This window comes from Oryx dammah, unplaced genomic scaffold (genome assembly GCF_014754425.2).
Source record: "Oryx dammah isolate SB20612 unplaced genomic scaffold, SCBI_Odam_1.1 HiC_scaffold_5, whole genome shotgun sequence".
Classification (NCBI taxonomy): domain Eukaryota; kingdom Metazoa; phylum Chordata; class Mammalia; order Artiodactyla; family Bovidae; genus Oryx; species Oryx dammah.
The window spans coordinates 106,919,206-106,935,735 of record NW_024070189.1 but is presented as its reverse complement, the minus strand read 5'-3'; the positions used below and the strand labels follow the sequence as shown (position 1 = coordinate 106,935,735).

At 39.5% G+C, this 16,530-nt stretch overlaps 1 pseudogene; it reads right to left on the bottom strand.

The window, feature by feature from the left end:
* Positions 1 to 13,698: 13,698 nt before the first annotated feature.
* On the bottom strand, positions 13,699 to 13,807 carry LOC120864954 (annotated as a pseudogene).
* Between the last annotated feature and the right edge of the window lie 2,723 nt (positions 13,808 to 16,530).

Here is a 16,530-nt window from a genome sequence, read left to right as displayed (position 1 = left end):
TCTGGTGATGTCCATGTGTAGAGTCTTCTCTTGTGTTGTTGGAAGTGGGTGTTTGCTATGACCAGTGCATTTTCTTGGCAAAACTCTATTAATCTTTGCCCTGCTTCATTCCGCATTCCAAGGCCAAATTTGCCTGTTACTCCAGGTGTTTCTTGACTTCCTACTTTAGCATTCCAGTCCCCTATAATGAAAAGGACATATTTTTTGGGTGTTAGTTCTAAAAGATCTTGTAGGTCTTCATAAAACCGTTCAACTTCAGCTTCTTCAGCGTTACTGGTTGGAGCATAGACTTGGATAACTGTCATATTGAATGGTTTGCCTTGGAGACAAACAGAGATCATTCTGTCATTTTTGAGATCGCATCCAAGTACTGCATTTCGGACTCTTTTGTTGACGATGATGGCTACTCCATTTCTTCTGAGGGATTCCTGCCTGCAGTAGTAGATGTAGTGGTCATCTGAGTTAAATTCACCCATTCCAGTCCATTTTAGTTCGCTGATTCCTAGAATGTTGATGTTCACCCTTGCCATCTCTTGTTTGACCACTTCCAATTTGCCTTGATTCATGGACCTGACATTCCAGGTTCCTATGCAATATTGCTCTTTACAGCATTGGACCTTGCTTCTATCACCAGTCACATCCACAGCTGGGTATTGTTTTTGCTTTGGCTCCATCCCTTCATTCTTTCTGGAGTTATTTCTCCACTGATCTCCAGTAGCATATTGGGCACCTACTGACCTGGGGAGTTCCTCTTTCAGTATCCTCTCATTTTGCCTTTTCATACTGTTCATGGGTTTCTCAAGGCAAGAATACTGAAGTGGCTTGCCATTCCCTTCACCAGTGGACCACATTCTGTCAGGCCTCTCCACCATGACCCGCCCATCTTGGGTTGCCCCGCAGGCATGGCTTGGTTTCATTGAGTTAGACAAGGCTGTGGTCCTAGTGTGATTAGATTGGCTAGTTTTCTGTGAGTATGGTTTCAGTGTGTCTGCCCTCTGATGCCCTCTTGCAACACCTAGCATCTTACTTGGGTTTCTCTTACCTTGGGCGTGGGGTATCTCTTCACAGCTGTTCCAGCAAAGCACAGCCACTGTTCCTTAACTTGGACAGGGGGTATCTCCTTACCTCCACCATTCCTGACCTTCAAAGTGGGATAGCTCCTCAAGGCCCTCCTGTGCCTGTGCAGCCACCACTCTTCTGGTTGCTCCTCCTGGCCGCCGGCCCTGGCCTCAGGCTCCGGGTGGCTCCTCAAGGTTACCGCCCCTGGCCTCGGGCATGAGGTGGCTTCTCCTGGCCGCCCCTGATCTTGGACTCAGGGTGTCTCCTCCCGGCCGCCACTGGCCTCTGAGTCTGGGTAGCTCCTCTTGGCTGCCACCACTGACCTCGGATGCAGGGCAGCCCCACTCGGCCATTCCTGCACCGTCGCAACCTGGCACTCTAGGCCACTGCCCCTGACCTCGGACGTGGGGCAGCTCCTCTCTGCCGTGCTTAGTAAGCCGGCCCGCAGCCGCCTGCACTTAGTGAGCCAGCCCGCAGCCGCCTGCGCTTAGTGAGCTGGCAAATACTGTTACATATCACTTAAGTAAGAACCAGGATCTTGCCCCAAGGCTGTACCATCATCTGATTGTTCCTCCTGTTTCTGTATCTCCTCCTTCTCTGATCAGCAACTGTTTGACTCCACCCTTTGGAACTCAGGGAAGGTCAAGGAGGCTGAATGAAGCCTATATCCCACGAATAAGAAATGAGGAACACAGAAAGGATCTGTACTCTAGAGCCCCACAGAGTCCTGCTCAGTTTTAATTCAGGGAACTGGACGGCTATGACTCTGATAACTTCCTGTCAAAATGTGGCATAGGGCTGCCTCAGTTTGGAGACTAGACACTGAATTGGAAGCATTTCTGAGTTTCAAGTCCTAGGTTGGAGACTTGCATGATTTAAATCTCAACCCCTTGGTCTGCCATTTTGATATAATAGACCAATTAGAAGTAGTTGGAAGAGTAACAACTGGAATTTAATAGACAAAATAAATCTCATTATTTTCAGAAAAATAAGCCTGAAACCCAGTCTGGACCTGGCACTTTGGGGAGACTTGTAGCTGGGTAGCCAGTTGCCTAGCTTTACAAAAAATAAGGCTGCCACCTGACATTGTTTTGAGACTGTGGCATCCAAGTCTGACACAGCTCAGATCAAGTTCTTAGCAGTACAAGGACAATCTGAAATTACACCCATAGGGTCACCTAATTATTTCCTTGGATATCTGAAACATACCTACTCTATTTTTACTTTTAATTGTAATATTCTCCATAATAACCAAAGCAGATGTCACCATTAATGATGTCAGTGTTCCTCTAGGTAGGAGAAGATGCAAGAATTGGGACTTATAAAGTCTTCTGCTGAAAAAAATCTAACTATCTGAAGGCCAGTTCTTCCCATTTTTCCCAGAGTACAGAGTGCCTTATTCCTGATTTCCACCCTGCACTCCTTTCAGGGGTGTGGAAGGTCAAAAGCTGTAGTGGCCATGATTTAATTTGTAGAGGTAGATGGCAAGTGTCAGTTTCCAGTTGGGAGGCCCCCTTCTTGGTCATAAACTTGACCATGATTTGAGGTCGGGGGGCTGGCTTTCATGACCATTTCATTCTACGGTGCTGAGAATTATGATTCTCAGGTGTGGCAAAGATTTTGTTGACAGGCCACTCAAAGTGCTGTTACTGGACTAGGGCATGAAACAGTATCCAAAGTCTCTGAACCACTTGTCTTACTAGCCTCTTAGTCCAGGAAAACATTCCCTCTTGTTGCTTCTTCCCAAATCTAGAATTACACTGTCACCATCATTGATCTCATATGGAACAATATATTATTTTATCAGAGACTCAGTCACACATTTGGCAGTGTAAGAAACAGCAATTCTGTAAAACAAATGAAATACAAATAACATAGCTAACACTATTAGTAAAGTCTTAAAGAATTAAGCCAATAACTTTCATTAGGTGCAGCCCAGTAATACCCCAGGTCATCTCACTTAGTCTATTCTATTCCAATCCTTATCGTCCAGGGAAATTATATATTGACACTGTCTATAAGGCACATAGCCCAGTTTCCTAGTGTTACTAGACTGATTATCCTTAGTATGATTTAATTGTTTTTAAAATAGAGGAGACTTTAAACTTAAGTTACCATAGCCAGGTATTATCTACATAATTCCATCCTATAGTTATGGGAGTTTTCCTTTTAATAGATGAGAGGTTACAGTTTTTTTTATTGAGACTTAGCTTGTCACTCTGATTGAGTTTGAATGACCCTAAAAGAAAGGCCTGGCATGCTGCAATTCATGGGATCACAAAGAGTTGGACACTACTGAGTGACTGAACTGAATTGAACTGAAAAGAAAACTTAAATCTATGACCAGGATCAGAACACACTATTCCGAATTAACCAGGTGAGAGGAATATCAATAGTGACCTGAACATGAACTATAATTTTCCTTTTAAAGTAAATTTCCTCGGGGCCAACCAATTAGAGTTTCAGAGTAAAGAAGTTCACCAAGATAACCTAGAACTAGACACAGGTTATTGGCCACAAACCCAACAATTGGGTTGATTTCTAAAACTAGCATAGGATCATGCCTATGATAGAAAAACATTTGATTCATATGCAAAGGTCCAAGTAGTGAAGAGAACATTATAAATGATCATTCAAGTCCTGCTGAGGATCTTGGGCCACCTGTCCACTTCTGATGTCATCATCGTCTTGTCCTAGTATAATGCAGTTTCTTCTGTTTGAGCATCTTTCTAAGGTGCAATCAGGTCAGCTGTCCTCTCTATAGGGCAATCCTGTGTAGGGGCCTTTGGAAGTGGGAATTAATCTAGGAGTTGATTTCCCTTCAATTTTTCTGTGCATGAATTAGTTAAGAGTACCTGATAAAAAGTTTCTTCCATCCAGGTTGGAGATAGTCCCTTAAACTATGTCTTTTTCCAGTCCTGGTTGCAGGTCGTGAGGTGTCTAATCTTCATCCAAGGACAGATTACTGAGATAGCTTCAGAAACAAACTTAGGGTCTTCTTTAAGAATTCAATTAAATTTTACATTAATATCCCATACCAGCAAAGAACTATCCAGGAAGTGAGTCTTCATAGACACAGACCTCCACTAACAAATTGAGATTTAACATTCAGTGAAACATATTTTTCTCCGTAAAATCACCCTCATTTTTACCAAATACAACCAAATTAAGACTAGCTTGTTTGCAAAATAGGTCTGGTCTCAATACACTTGGCCTGATGATTTATATAACCATAAATGATCACTTCACTTCACTAATTGATCATAGACTTTTTTGCTTTGCTGAAACTTTTATAGAGTCTCAGACTGAACTTTTAAAATAAAACCTTTCACAGCCAAGAAAGTCATGCCAAAGGCTTATCATAGATTTTTTAGGCTAATCCCTCCCTTCTCAAGTTATCAAAAATTTCTTGAGATTTTTGTACTTGTTAGTGAGATAATCTTTCTAATTTATCTAATAAAGTTACAAGAAACCTAAGAGTTTCCAACTTCCAGGATCAGATAGAAAAGATAAATGTTTCATTTTTTTTATAAAGTTTAAATTACAGTCATAATTAGTTTGAGGGGAAGGTTTTCTCTACTCCTGAAAAACATAGATTCAAACCTGTAAATTTTCAGATAGAAACCATAAAAGTTATAAGCACATTTGCCAGTTCATTCAGTCCTTTTTTTATCCTTTGTGAAGTCATCAGGTTTCCCATTAGAATACCAGAACATATCAGAATTTTAGTAACTCTATATAATTTCTAATATATCTATATTAGCAATATTTACCATAAAATATAACATGAGAGGATTTATTACTCTTTTGATAATACTTCCTATCTAATTTAATCTACCAAATAAATACAATTGGTTTAATATCTCTCTTTGGGATGTTTCAGCGGCCCTTTGAAGCATCCCAAAGTTAGCTGAGGTCAAAAAAAACTGCAATAGAATTTGACTTAGGAATTTTTATGCAAAAAATCAAGAGGGTTTAGAACATTCAGTCAGATTTAGCCAATGCTGGTGGGTGTGTCACTTATTTTGCTGTTATGTTATAATGGGGGTATATACTGAGACTCCAGGTCTAGTGGAAGTCAGCTCTGCCATCTTGGACCTAGTTGGCTCTGACCAACTTTCCTATGGCTGTGACATTCCTAGCAAAATCCTTTTACCCAAATAAATGCAATCCAATCTTAGAAAATCCTGATCATGTATAACTCACTCATTTCAGTAATTTTTCCTTTTTCACACCTTCTTTTATTGAAAACACTTCCTTGAAAAGTTTTATTCTACATTGAGTTCCTTTTCCTGTTGACAGATTTGTAACAGATAGAATACAGTCATATTTGACCTCTAGTAAGTCTAGGTACAACAGAAGTATTATACTTACTGATGGTTCTAAAGACATGTGTATATTACCAGGTACTATACTTCCTAGATCACATGAACATGAAATTCATTTAGTTTAATTTGGAATTGTTTGATTTGTAAGTCCTTATAGATAGCATATTAAAAACCAGAGGCATTACTTTGCCAACAAAGGTCCATCTAGTCAAGGCTATGGTTTTTCCAGTGGTCATGTATGGATGTGAGAGTTGGACTGTGAAGAAAGCTGAGTGCCAAAGAACTGATGCTTTTGAACTGTGGTGTTGGAGAACTCTTGAGAGTCCCTTGAACTGCAAGGAGATCCAACCAGTCCATTCTAAAGGAGATCAGTCCTGGGTGTTCATTGGAAGGACTGATGCTATAGCTGAAACTCCAATACTTTGGCCACCTCATGCAAAGAGCTGACTCACTGGAAAAGACCCTGATGCTAGGAGGGATTGAGGGCAGGAGGGGAAGGGGATGACAGAGGATGAGATGGCTGGATAGCATCACTGACTCAATGGACATGAGTTTGAGTGAACTCCAGGAGTTGGTGATGGACAGGGAGGCCTGGCATGCTGCAATTCATGGGGTCGCAAAGAGTCAGACACGACTGAGCAACTGAATTGAACTGAACTGAATGAACTTTACTTTAAGTCAGTTAAATAGGATTCATTTATAAATTAACAACAGCAGTATTATCCAGACACAACCAGAAATTTAGCTTCATTTTCTAAACTTAGTCATGAATTAGATATTACAATATAAAATTTGCTAGTTGATAAATAGTAATTAGAATAAATAAAATGTTTACAGGTGTCTTCACATTTTTCCTCAGTCTCAGGAGTTGGAGATGGTCTAGATAAGTGTTCCTGAGCCCAGGTCTCAAGTTCTAATAAAATGGCAGTATGTCTAAACCAAATGGTGGCCACAGAAAGCAAAATAGCCATCACAAATCACAACACAGAATACAAAGCATAAAACACACACATAAACCTGGCAGTCCTAATCAGACACTCCCTTAAATACAAAATTACAGTCTCTCAGGAAACCTCCTATAGATACACAGAACTTCATATCCAAGTACTAACAGAATAAGTGAAAATATCTCAGGTCTTCCAAGATTTCAAAGACAGGAAAGGAAGCCAGATTAAAAGAAGAGGGAGAAGAAGGCAGGAGAGGGGGGCCAAAAAAGGTGAGCTTATAGACATCTCTTGCCACCTGCAGATAGGCGATATGGAACTTTTAAAATAACTCGTGCAAATGGTTACTATCGTGCCTGGTCAGGATGAGCAGTTTCAGTCAGTGTGCTTCCCCTAACACTTGGTCGCATTTCCCCGATATACTCTGTGATTTTAATTGTGGAATTTTGTATGTTGAGTTTTAAGAATCTATATGGTGAATTAAAACAGAATTGATTATGGATTGGAAGGAAAAACATAATAAAAGATAAACCACACACAAACAAACAAAAAACTGGCATGGCTATGATAAAGTCAGACAAAGTGTACTTTAAGTTAAGTTGTACTACAAGAGATAAAAGTTACAAATATTACATATAGCTAAAAGGATCAATTCCATAAGAAGATATAAGTAGTCTTAAATTTTCATGCCTCTAACAATATTACTTCAAAATACATAAAACTGATGATAGAAGCTGCCAAGGCACATTGTAAAGGGCATAGATACAGAGAGAAGTAAAGGATAATAGCCGCCTTTGCAAACTTCACATTAATTGAAGAAAAAAATAAAATACTTGATTAATCCATTAAAAAGTTAAAAAACCCAATTTCATTAACTCATACAAAGCAGATACATGAACATATAATAATATATTGAAATTATGTAAAACAAAAATTAACAATTTTAGCATGCCTCTTTCAGAACAAGAAAACAAACAAGTAGAAGGTTAAGGATATAGACGACTTGGACAGCATGATTAAAGTACTTGATTTAGGTACCATGTACAGCACCATGCTACACCAAACAACCTTTTCAAGACTGGTAAGTTTACCATGATAAGCCACATGCTGATCCTCAAAGCAAGCTTCAGCAAATTTCATTAGATTGAACTCAGTAAGAATACATTCTCTTATAACATAATTTTAAACTATAAATAAAAAAATCATGAAGTATTTTTAAATTAAACAACATATTTCTAAATGACCCATAGTTCAAAGAAGAAATAATACTGTAAATTATAAAACGCTATGATCTGAATTACAATAAAATAAAGTAAATCAAAACTATAAAATATTATACGTATAAATGAAAGGGAAGCTAGATAAATGGATGGACATAACATATTCCTGAGTGAAAACTATTAAGATGATAATTGCTCAGTATAATTTCAATCAAAGTACTAGCATATTTTTCATTCCTGAAAATTGACAAGCTGATTCTATAATTAATATGGAAATGAAAAAGCCAATAAAAAGCAATACACTTTGGAAAAAGAAGCATAAATTTCACAACCTAACATGAATATATATTGAAAGTTAATATAAAACCACCATAATTAAAATTGCATGGCATTGTGTAAAATGGGCAAGTAGACAAATGAAACATAACAGTCTAGAAACAGACTAATCCATATAAGGTGACATGGATTATAACAAATCCATGAAATGTAGTGAGAAAAGGTTGGTTATTTACATAAGTTATGCTAAATCAATGAAATAGCAATCCAAAAAATCTTGATATCAATCTTATACTATATACAAATCAATTCTAGGTAGGTAATCAATCTAAATGAAGAAAGGAAAATTAATGTATTGACGGGAAAAACTGGAAAAAACCATCTTCATGACTTTGGAGTAAGCAGGAAATTTTGAAAAGAGAATACACAAATGTGCACAAAAGGAAAAATTAGAAAAGGTGCTATGTAAAATGTAATAACTTCCATATTCCACTAAAATTCTTTCAAATAACTTATATTTATCAAAGATAGTGTAAAAGTCAATTCTTTAAAGCAGTTATCCCTCAATTTAAAAATAAATAAATTTATAAAAAAAGATTTTTTTATGAATAAAAGCACTAAAGTAATGCAAAAGTAAGTCACTGAGTAGATGATATTTACAATAAATGTCTAGCAAAGGTATCCTGCATAAAGAAGTTCTACAGATTAAAAACAAAAAGACAATCACATAAAAAATAACTGACAAAACAACTGAACAGAGTTTAAAACAGACAATATCTAGATAACAAGTATACACATAAATGTAAGTTCAACCAAAATTGGAAGAGTAATTTCACCATAACAAATTTTCCCTCTGACTATAAACAATTAGAAAAACCATACAAAATTTGTCAAACAATGTTTTTCAGGTATTGAAAATCAAAGTGACTTCTACAAATTGTCCAACCATCATACTAAAATTTCAGCTTTCTATATCATGGCACAAGGAGAAGAAACCCAAAAAAGGCTTAATAGACCTGCTGTGATAAGGCAACATATCTTAGAATTAGGGAGGCCAAGGCAGTTGGAATTTATAGTACAAAGTTCAAGATAAGATTATACATAAAAAGTACTCCAGAAAATTGTAAATGAGTCACCTCAAGTTTTTTGTTGCGTGTTAAGCTGTGTTTGCCTTTCATAAGGACTTGGCCAGAATACTGGAGTTGGTAGCCTTTCCCTTCTCCAAGGGATCTTCCCAAATCAGGGATCAAACCCAGGTCTGCATTGCAGGCAGATTCTTTCCCAGCTGAGCCACCAGGGAAGCCTAGATATTCATAGATATATAACATTTAAAATGTCTAAAATCTAATAAAAATTATTAGATAAGCAAAGAAGCTGGGAGAATGTGACACAAAACCAAGAGAAAAACCAGTCAACAGAAACAAAACCATAATTAGAGAGATGATGGGATAAGTGGACAATGACTTTAAAAGTTATAAACATGTTGAAGAATCTTAAAGGAAAACAAATGAACAAAATGAACATATAGTAAGAAGATATATAAAAATATCAAATGGTATCCTGGAGTTAAAATTACAACAGCAGAAATAAACAATTCACTGGAAGTGTTAAATAGCAGATTAGCAGAAGAAAAACTTGAAAAATACCAAGAAACTTGAAAAACTACAATAGAAACTATCCAACAAAATCACTTTCTTTCACTTTGCTTGACCCAAACCAAAAACAACACCCAGCTGTGGGTGTGACTGGTGATGGAATTAAAGCCAGATGCTGTAAAGAACAATACTGTATAGAAACCTGAAGTATTAGGTCTATGAATCAAGGCAAATTGGAAGTGGTGAAACAAGAGATAGCAAAAGTGAACATTGACATTTTAGGAATCACTGAATTAAAATGGACTGGAATGGGTGAATTTAATTCAAATAACCCTTACATTTACTACTGAAGGCAAGAATCCCTTAGAAGACATGGAGTAGCCATAATAGTCAACAAAAGAGTCAGAAATGCAGTACTGGATGCAGTCTCAAAAATGACAGAATGATCTCTATTCATTCCCAAGGCAAACCATTCACTGTCATGGTAATCCAAGCCTATGCCCCAGCCACTAATGCTGAAGAAGCTGAAGTTGAATGGCACTATGAAGACATACAAAACCTTCTAGAACTAACACCAACCAAAAATGTCCTTTTCATCATAGGGGACTGGATTGCAGATGTAGAAAATCAAGAGATACCTGGAGTAACAGGCAAATTTGGCCTTGGAGTACAAATTGAAGCAGGGCAAGGGCTAACAGAGTTTTGTCAAGAGAACATATTGGTTATACCAAACACCTTCTTCTGACACCACAAGAGATGACTCTATACATGAACATCACCAGGTAGTCAATACTGAAATCAGATTGATTATATTGTTTGCAGCTGAAGATGGAGAAACTCTATACAGTCAGCAAAAACAAGACCTGGAGGTAACTGTGGTTCAGATCGTGAACTCCTTACTGTAAAATTCAGACTTAAACTGAAGAAAGTAGGGAACACCACTAGACCATTCAGGTATGACCTAAGTAAAATCTCTTATGATTATACAGTGGAAGTGACAAATAGATTCAAGGGATTAGGTCTTAGATAGAGTGCCAGAACTATGGACAGAGGTTCATAAATTGTACAGGAGGCAGTGATAAAGACCATCTCCAAGAAAAAGAAATGCAAAAGGGCAAAATGGTTGTCTGAGAAGGCCTTACAAATAGCTGAGAAAAGAAAAGAAGCAAAAGGCAAAGGAAAAAAGGAAAGATATATCCATCTGAATGCAGAATTCCAAAGAATAGCAAGAGGAGATAAGAAAGCCTTCCTAAGTTGTCAATACAAAGAAATAGAGGAAAACAACAGAATGGGAAAGGCTAGAGATCTCTTCAAGAAAATTAGAGATACCAAGGGAATATTTCATGGAAAGATAGGCACAATAAAGGACAGAAGTTGTATGGACCTAACAAAAGCAGAAAATATTAACAAAAGGTGGCAAGAATACACAGAAGAACTATATAAAAAAGATCTTAATGACTCAGATAACCACGATGGTATGATCACTCACCTAGAGCCAGGCATCTTGGAGTGCAAAGTCAAGTGGGCCTTAGGAAATGTCGCTATGAACAAAGCTAGTGGAGGTGATGGAATCCCAGCTGAGCAATTTCAAATCATAGAAGACAATGCTGTTAAAGTGCTGCACTCAATATGTCAGCAAATTTGGAAAACTCAGCAGTGGCCATGGGACTGGAAAAGGTCAGTTTTCATTCCAGTCCCCATAAAAGATGATGCTAAGATTGTTCAAACTACCGCAGATTGCACTCATCTCACATGCTAGTAAAGTAATGCTCAAAATTCTCCAAGCCGGACTTCAACAGTACATAAACTGAGAAATTACAGACGTTCAATTTGGATTTAGAAAAGGCAGAGGAACCAGAGATCAAATTGCCAACATCCGTTGGATGATAGAAAAAACAAGAGAATTCCAGAAAAATATCTATTTCTGCTTCATTGACTATGCTAAAGCCTTGGACCACGTGAATCACAGCAAATTGTGGAAAATTCTTCAAGAGATGGGAATACCAGACCACCTTACCTGCCTCCTGAGAAATCCAAATGCAGATCAAGAAGCAACAGTTAGAATCGGACATGGAACAACAGACTGGTTCCAAATTGGAAAAGGAGTACGTCAAGGCTGTATATTGTTACCTTGATTATTTACCTTATATATGCAGAGTACATCATGTAAAATGCTGGACTGGATAAAGCACAAGCTGCAATCAAGATTTCATGGAGAAATATCAATAACCTCAGATACATAAATGACACCACCCTTATGGCAGAAAATGAAGAACTACTTTGCTGACTAAGGTCCGTCTAGTCAAGGCTATGGTTTTCCCAGTGGTCATGTATGGATGTGAGAGTTGGACTGTGAAGAAGGCTGAGCGCTGAAGAATTGATGCGTTTGAACTGTGGTGTTGGAGAAGACTCTTGAGAGTCCCTTGGACTGTAAGGAGATCCAACCAGGCCATTCTGAAGGAGATCAACCCTGGGATTTCTTTGGAAGGAATGATGCTAAAGCTGAAACTCCAGTACTTTGGTCACCTCATGAGAAGAGTTGACTCATTGGAAAAGACTCTGATGCTGGGAGGGATTGGGGGCAGGAGGAGAAGGGGATGACAGAGGATGAGATGGCTGGATGGCATCACTGACTCGATGGATGTGAGTCTGAGTGAACTCCGGGAGTTGGTGATGTACAGGGAGGCCTGGCGTGCTGGGATTCATGGGGTCGCAAAGAGTCAGACACAACTGAGTGACTGAACTGAACTGAAAGAGCCTCCTGATGAAAGTGAAAGAGGAGACTGAAAAGGTTGGCTTAAAGCTCAGCATTCAGAAAACGAAGATCATGGCATCTGGTCCCATCACTTCATGGCAAATAGATGGGGAAACAGTGGAAAGAGTGACAGACATTATTTTCTCAGGCTCCAAAACCACTGCCGATGGTGACTGCAGTGATTAAAAAATTAAAAGACACTTGCTGCTTGGAAGAAAAGCTATGACCAACCTAGACAGCATATGAAGAAGCAGAGACACTACTTTACCAACAAAGGTCCATATAGTCAAAACTATGGTTTTTCCAATAGTCATGTATGTATGGATGTGAGAGCTGGACCATAAAGAAAGCTGAGCACCAGAGAATTGATGCTTTTGAACTGTGGTGTTGGAGAAGACTCTTGAGAGTCCCTTGGACTACAAGGAGATCAAACCAGTTAATCCTAATGAAATCAATCCTGAATATTCATTGGAAGGACTGATGCTGAAGCTGGAAACTCCAACAATTTGGCCACCTGATGCAAAGGATTGACTCATTGGAAAAGACCCTGATGCTGAGACAGATTGCAGGTAGGAGGAAAAAGGGTCAACAGAGGATGAGATCTTTGGATGGCATCACCGACTTAATGGACATGAGTTTGAGAGGTGGTGATGGACAGGGAAGCCTGGCGTGCTGCAGACTATGGGGTTGCAAAGAGTTGGACACGACAGGGCAACTTAACTGAACTGAATGGAAATTCACTAGGGGGAATTCCCTGTTGGCTCAGTGACTAGGACATCACACTCCCAAGTGTAGAAGGGGCCCAGGACTAAGCCCTTGTCAGGAAACTAGATCCCACAAGCCACAACTAAGAGTTCATATGCAGTAACTAAAGATTGCACATGCTGCAACAAAAGACTCCACACATCACAAATAAAAGATCTCACATACACAACTAAAAAAAGAACACACATGCCACAAGGACGATCAAAGAGCTGGTGTGCCAAACCTAAGATCCAGTGCAGCCAACTAAATAAATACAAACATACATATTTTCAAAAACAATGTTATTGAGTACAAGCTCACTGCTCACTGCACAAGAGGCCAATAAATCCAAGGGACAAGGTGTTGAGAGAAGACATACGATGGTAGACTAATATCTCAAAGTAACCATCTTGTTGGGGTTTGGAAGCCACGTTCTTTTGCAGGGCCAAAAAGAGAGGCTATAAGGAACCAAAGTCAAAAGGCAGAATAGAGAAGGAGAGGCAGTAGGGAAGTAAAGTGAAAGGATCTTCCGTCTTGCAAAACATTTCTAGTCTTTGGAAGTTGAAGTTGAAGTGAAGTTGCTCAGTCATGTCTGACTCTTTGTGACCCCGTGGACTGTAGCCTACCAGGCTTCGTCCACGGGATTCTCCAGGCAAGAATACTGCAGTGGGTTACCATTTCCTTCTCCAAGGGATCTTCCCAACCCAGGGATTGAACTCGGGTCTCCCACATTGTAGGCAGACGCTTTAACCTCTGAGCCAGCAGGGAAGCCCCAAAAGCCTACAGCACCCGATATTCCCAGGCGGTCTCCTGCCCAAGTACTAACCAGGCCCGACCCTGCTTAGCTTCTGAGATCGGGTGCGTTCAGGATGGTATGGCCATAAATTTGGGGGTGTGTTAATGTCTTCTATTCACAGGTGGGCAGGGTCAGATTATCTCTCTCTGAGCTGAACAAAGGCACTTTAGTTTACGTTCAGGTAACAGGTCAGGGTCTTCTGAGGCAGGCAGTTATGTATGATTATAATAACAAAAGCAATGAAAACAAACAGTTTCCAACATGGAGTCAGAGTTCGTTTCTTCTCTGCAAAAGAAACACATGAGGGAAAAAAGGGTAAAGGGATAAAAACTCAATTTTTAAAATGGGCAAATGACTTGAATAGATATTTCTCCAAATTTGTACAAGTGGCTAGTAAGTACAAGAAAAGAGGTTGAACATCACCAACCATGAGTGAAATGCCAATCAAAACCACAAAAACAGATTTATTCAAGATTACAGAGTAGAAGGATGTGCACTCATCTCCTGTGAGAGCACCAAAATCACAACTAGCTGTTGAAGAGTCATAGACAGGAGGGTGCTGGAAACTACCAGAAAAAGATACCCATGTCCAAGGAAAAAAAGAAGCTTCAACAAGACCGTAGAAGGGCACAATCATGATCAAATCAAATCACACACCCACTGGGCAGGCAGCCCACAAACTGGAGAAAAATAAACCAAAGAGGTTCTCTCACTGTTGTGAAGGTTCACATGTTTCTGTTGTGAAGGTTCAAGTAAGGCGTCCCAGCCTGGGGATCCAGCAAAGAAACTAGGAATCCCCGGAGAGTCTGACTTACCTTGAAGGCCAGTGGGATTTGATTGCATGACTTTCACAGGCCTGGGGAAAACAGAGATTCCACTCTTGAAGGGTAGAAACAAAACCTTGTCCACAACAGGACTCAGAAGAAAGGAGCAGTGACCCTGCAGGAGACTGAAAAAGACCTCCCTGACAGTATTAGAGGGTCTCCTGTGGAGGCACGGGTCAACAGTAACTTGCAGCAGGATACTGGCAGCAGCACTCCTGGGAGGTAACCACTGGCATGAGCCAAACAACCAACAGGGAGGGTGCACAGCCCCACCCATCAGCAGATAATCAAGTTAAAGTTTTACTGAGTACCAAAGCAAGACCCAGTTTTCTCCACAGCCAGTCCCTCCCATCAGGAAACTTACATAAGCCTCTTAGCTTCATCCACCAGAGGGCAGACAGAAGAAGCAAGAAAAACCACAATGCCACAGGCTTCAGAACAAAACCCACAATCATAGAAAGCTAATCAAAATAAAAAGGATTATGTCCCAGATGGAGGAACAAGGTAAAAATCCCCCAAAACAGCTAAATAAAGTAAAGCTAGGCAGCATTCCAGGAAAAGATTCAGAATAATGATAATGAAAATGATCCAGGATATTACAAAAATAATGGAGAAGGTGAAAGAAATGTTTACCAATAACATAGAAGAACTACAAAACAAACAGAAAGGAACAATACATTAGAAGGAATAAACAGCAGAATAACTGAGACAGAGCAGATAAATGAGTTGAACAACAGATTGATGAAAATCACTGCCACAAAACAGAATGTAAAAAAAAAAAAAAAAGAAATGAAATGAAGACAGCCTAAGAGACCTCTCAGTTCAGTTCAGTTCAGTGGCTCAGTCATGTACGATTCTTTGTGACCCCACGAATCTCAGCACACCAGGCCTCCCTGTCCATCACCAACTCCCGGAGTTCACTCAGACTCACATCTATCGAGTCAGTGATGCCATCCAGCAATCTCATCCTCTGTCATCCCCTTCTCCTCCTGCCCCCAATCCCTCCCAGCATCAGAGTCTTTTCCAATGAGTCAACTCTTCGCATGAGGTGGCCAAAGTACTGGAGTTTCAGCTTCACCATCATTCCTTCCAAAGAAATCCCAGGGCTGATCTCCTTCAGAATGGACTGGTTGGATCTCCTTGCAGTCCAAGGGACTCTCAAGAGTCTTCTCCACAACCACAGTTCAAAAGCATCAATTCTTCAGCGCTCAGCCTTCTTCACAGTCCAACTCTCACATCCATACATGACCACTGGAAAAACCATAGCCTTGACTAGATGGACCTTAGTCAGCAAAGTAATGTCTCTGCTTTTGAATATGCTATCTAGGTTGGTCGTAACTTTTCTTCCAAGGAGTAAGCATCTTTTAATTTCATGGCTGCTGTCACCATCTGCAGTGATTTTGGAGCCCAAAAAATAAAGTCTGACACTGTTTCCACTGTTTCCCCATCTATTTCCCATGAAGTGATGGGACCAGATGCCATGATCTTCGTTTTCTGAATGTTGAGCTTTAAGCCAACTTTTTCACTCTCCTCTTTCACTTTCATCAAGAGGCTTTTTAGCTCCTCTTCACTTTCTGCCATAAGGGTGGTGTCATCTAGGACAACATTAAACACAGCAATATTCACATTATAGGGGTCCCAGAAGGAGAAAAGGGAGAGAAAGGACCCAAGAAAATATTTGAAGAGATAATAGCTGAAACATCTGTAATATGGGAAAGAAATAGCTGACCAAGTCCAGGAAGCACAGAGAGTCTCAGACAGGATAAAACCATAGAGAAACACACGCAGACACATAGTAGTCAAACTGATTAAAATTAAAGACAAAGATAAAATATTAAAAGCAACAAGGGGAAAACAACAAATAACATACAAGGGAACACCCATAAGGTTATCAACTGACTTCTCAACAGAAACTGTACAAGTCAGAAGGCAATGGCATGATACATTTAAAGTAATGAAAAGGAAGAACCTATAACCAAGAATATTCTA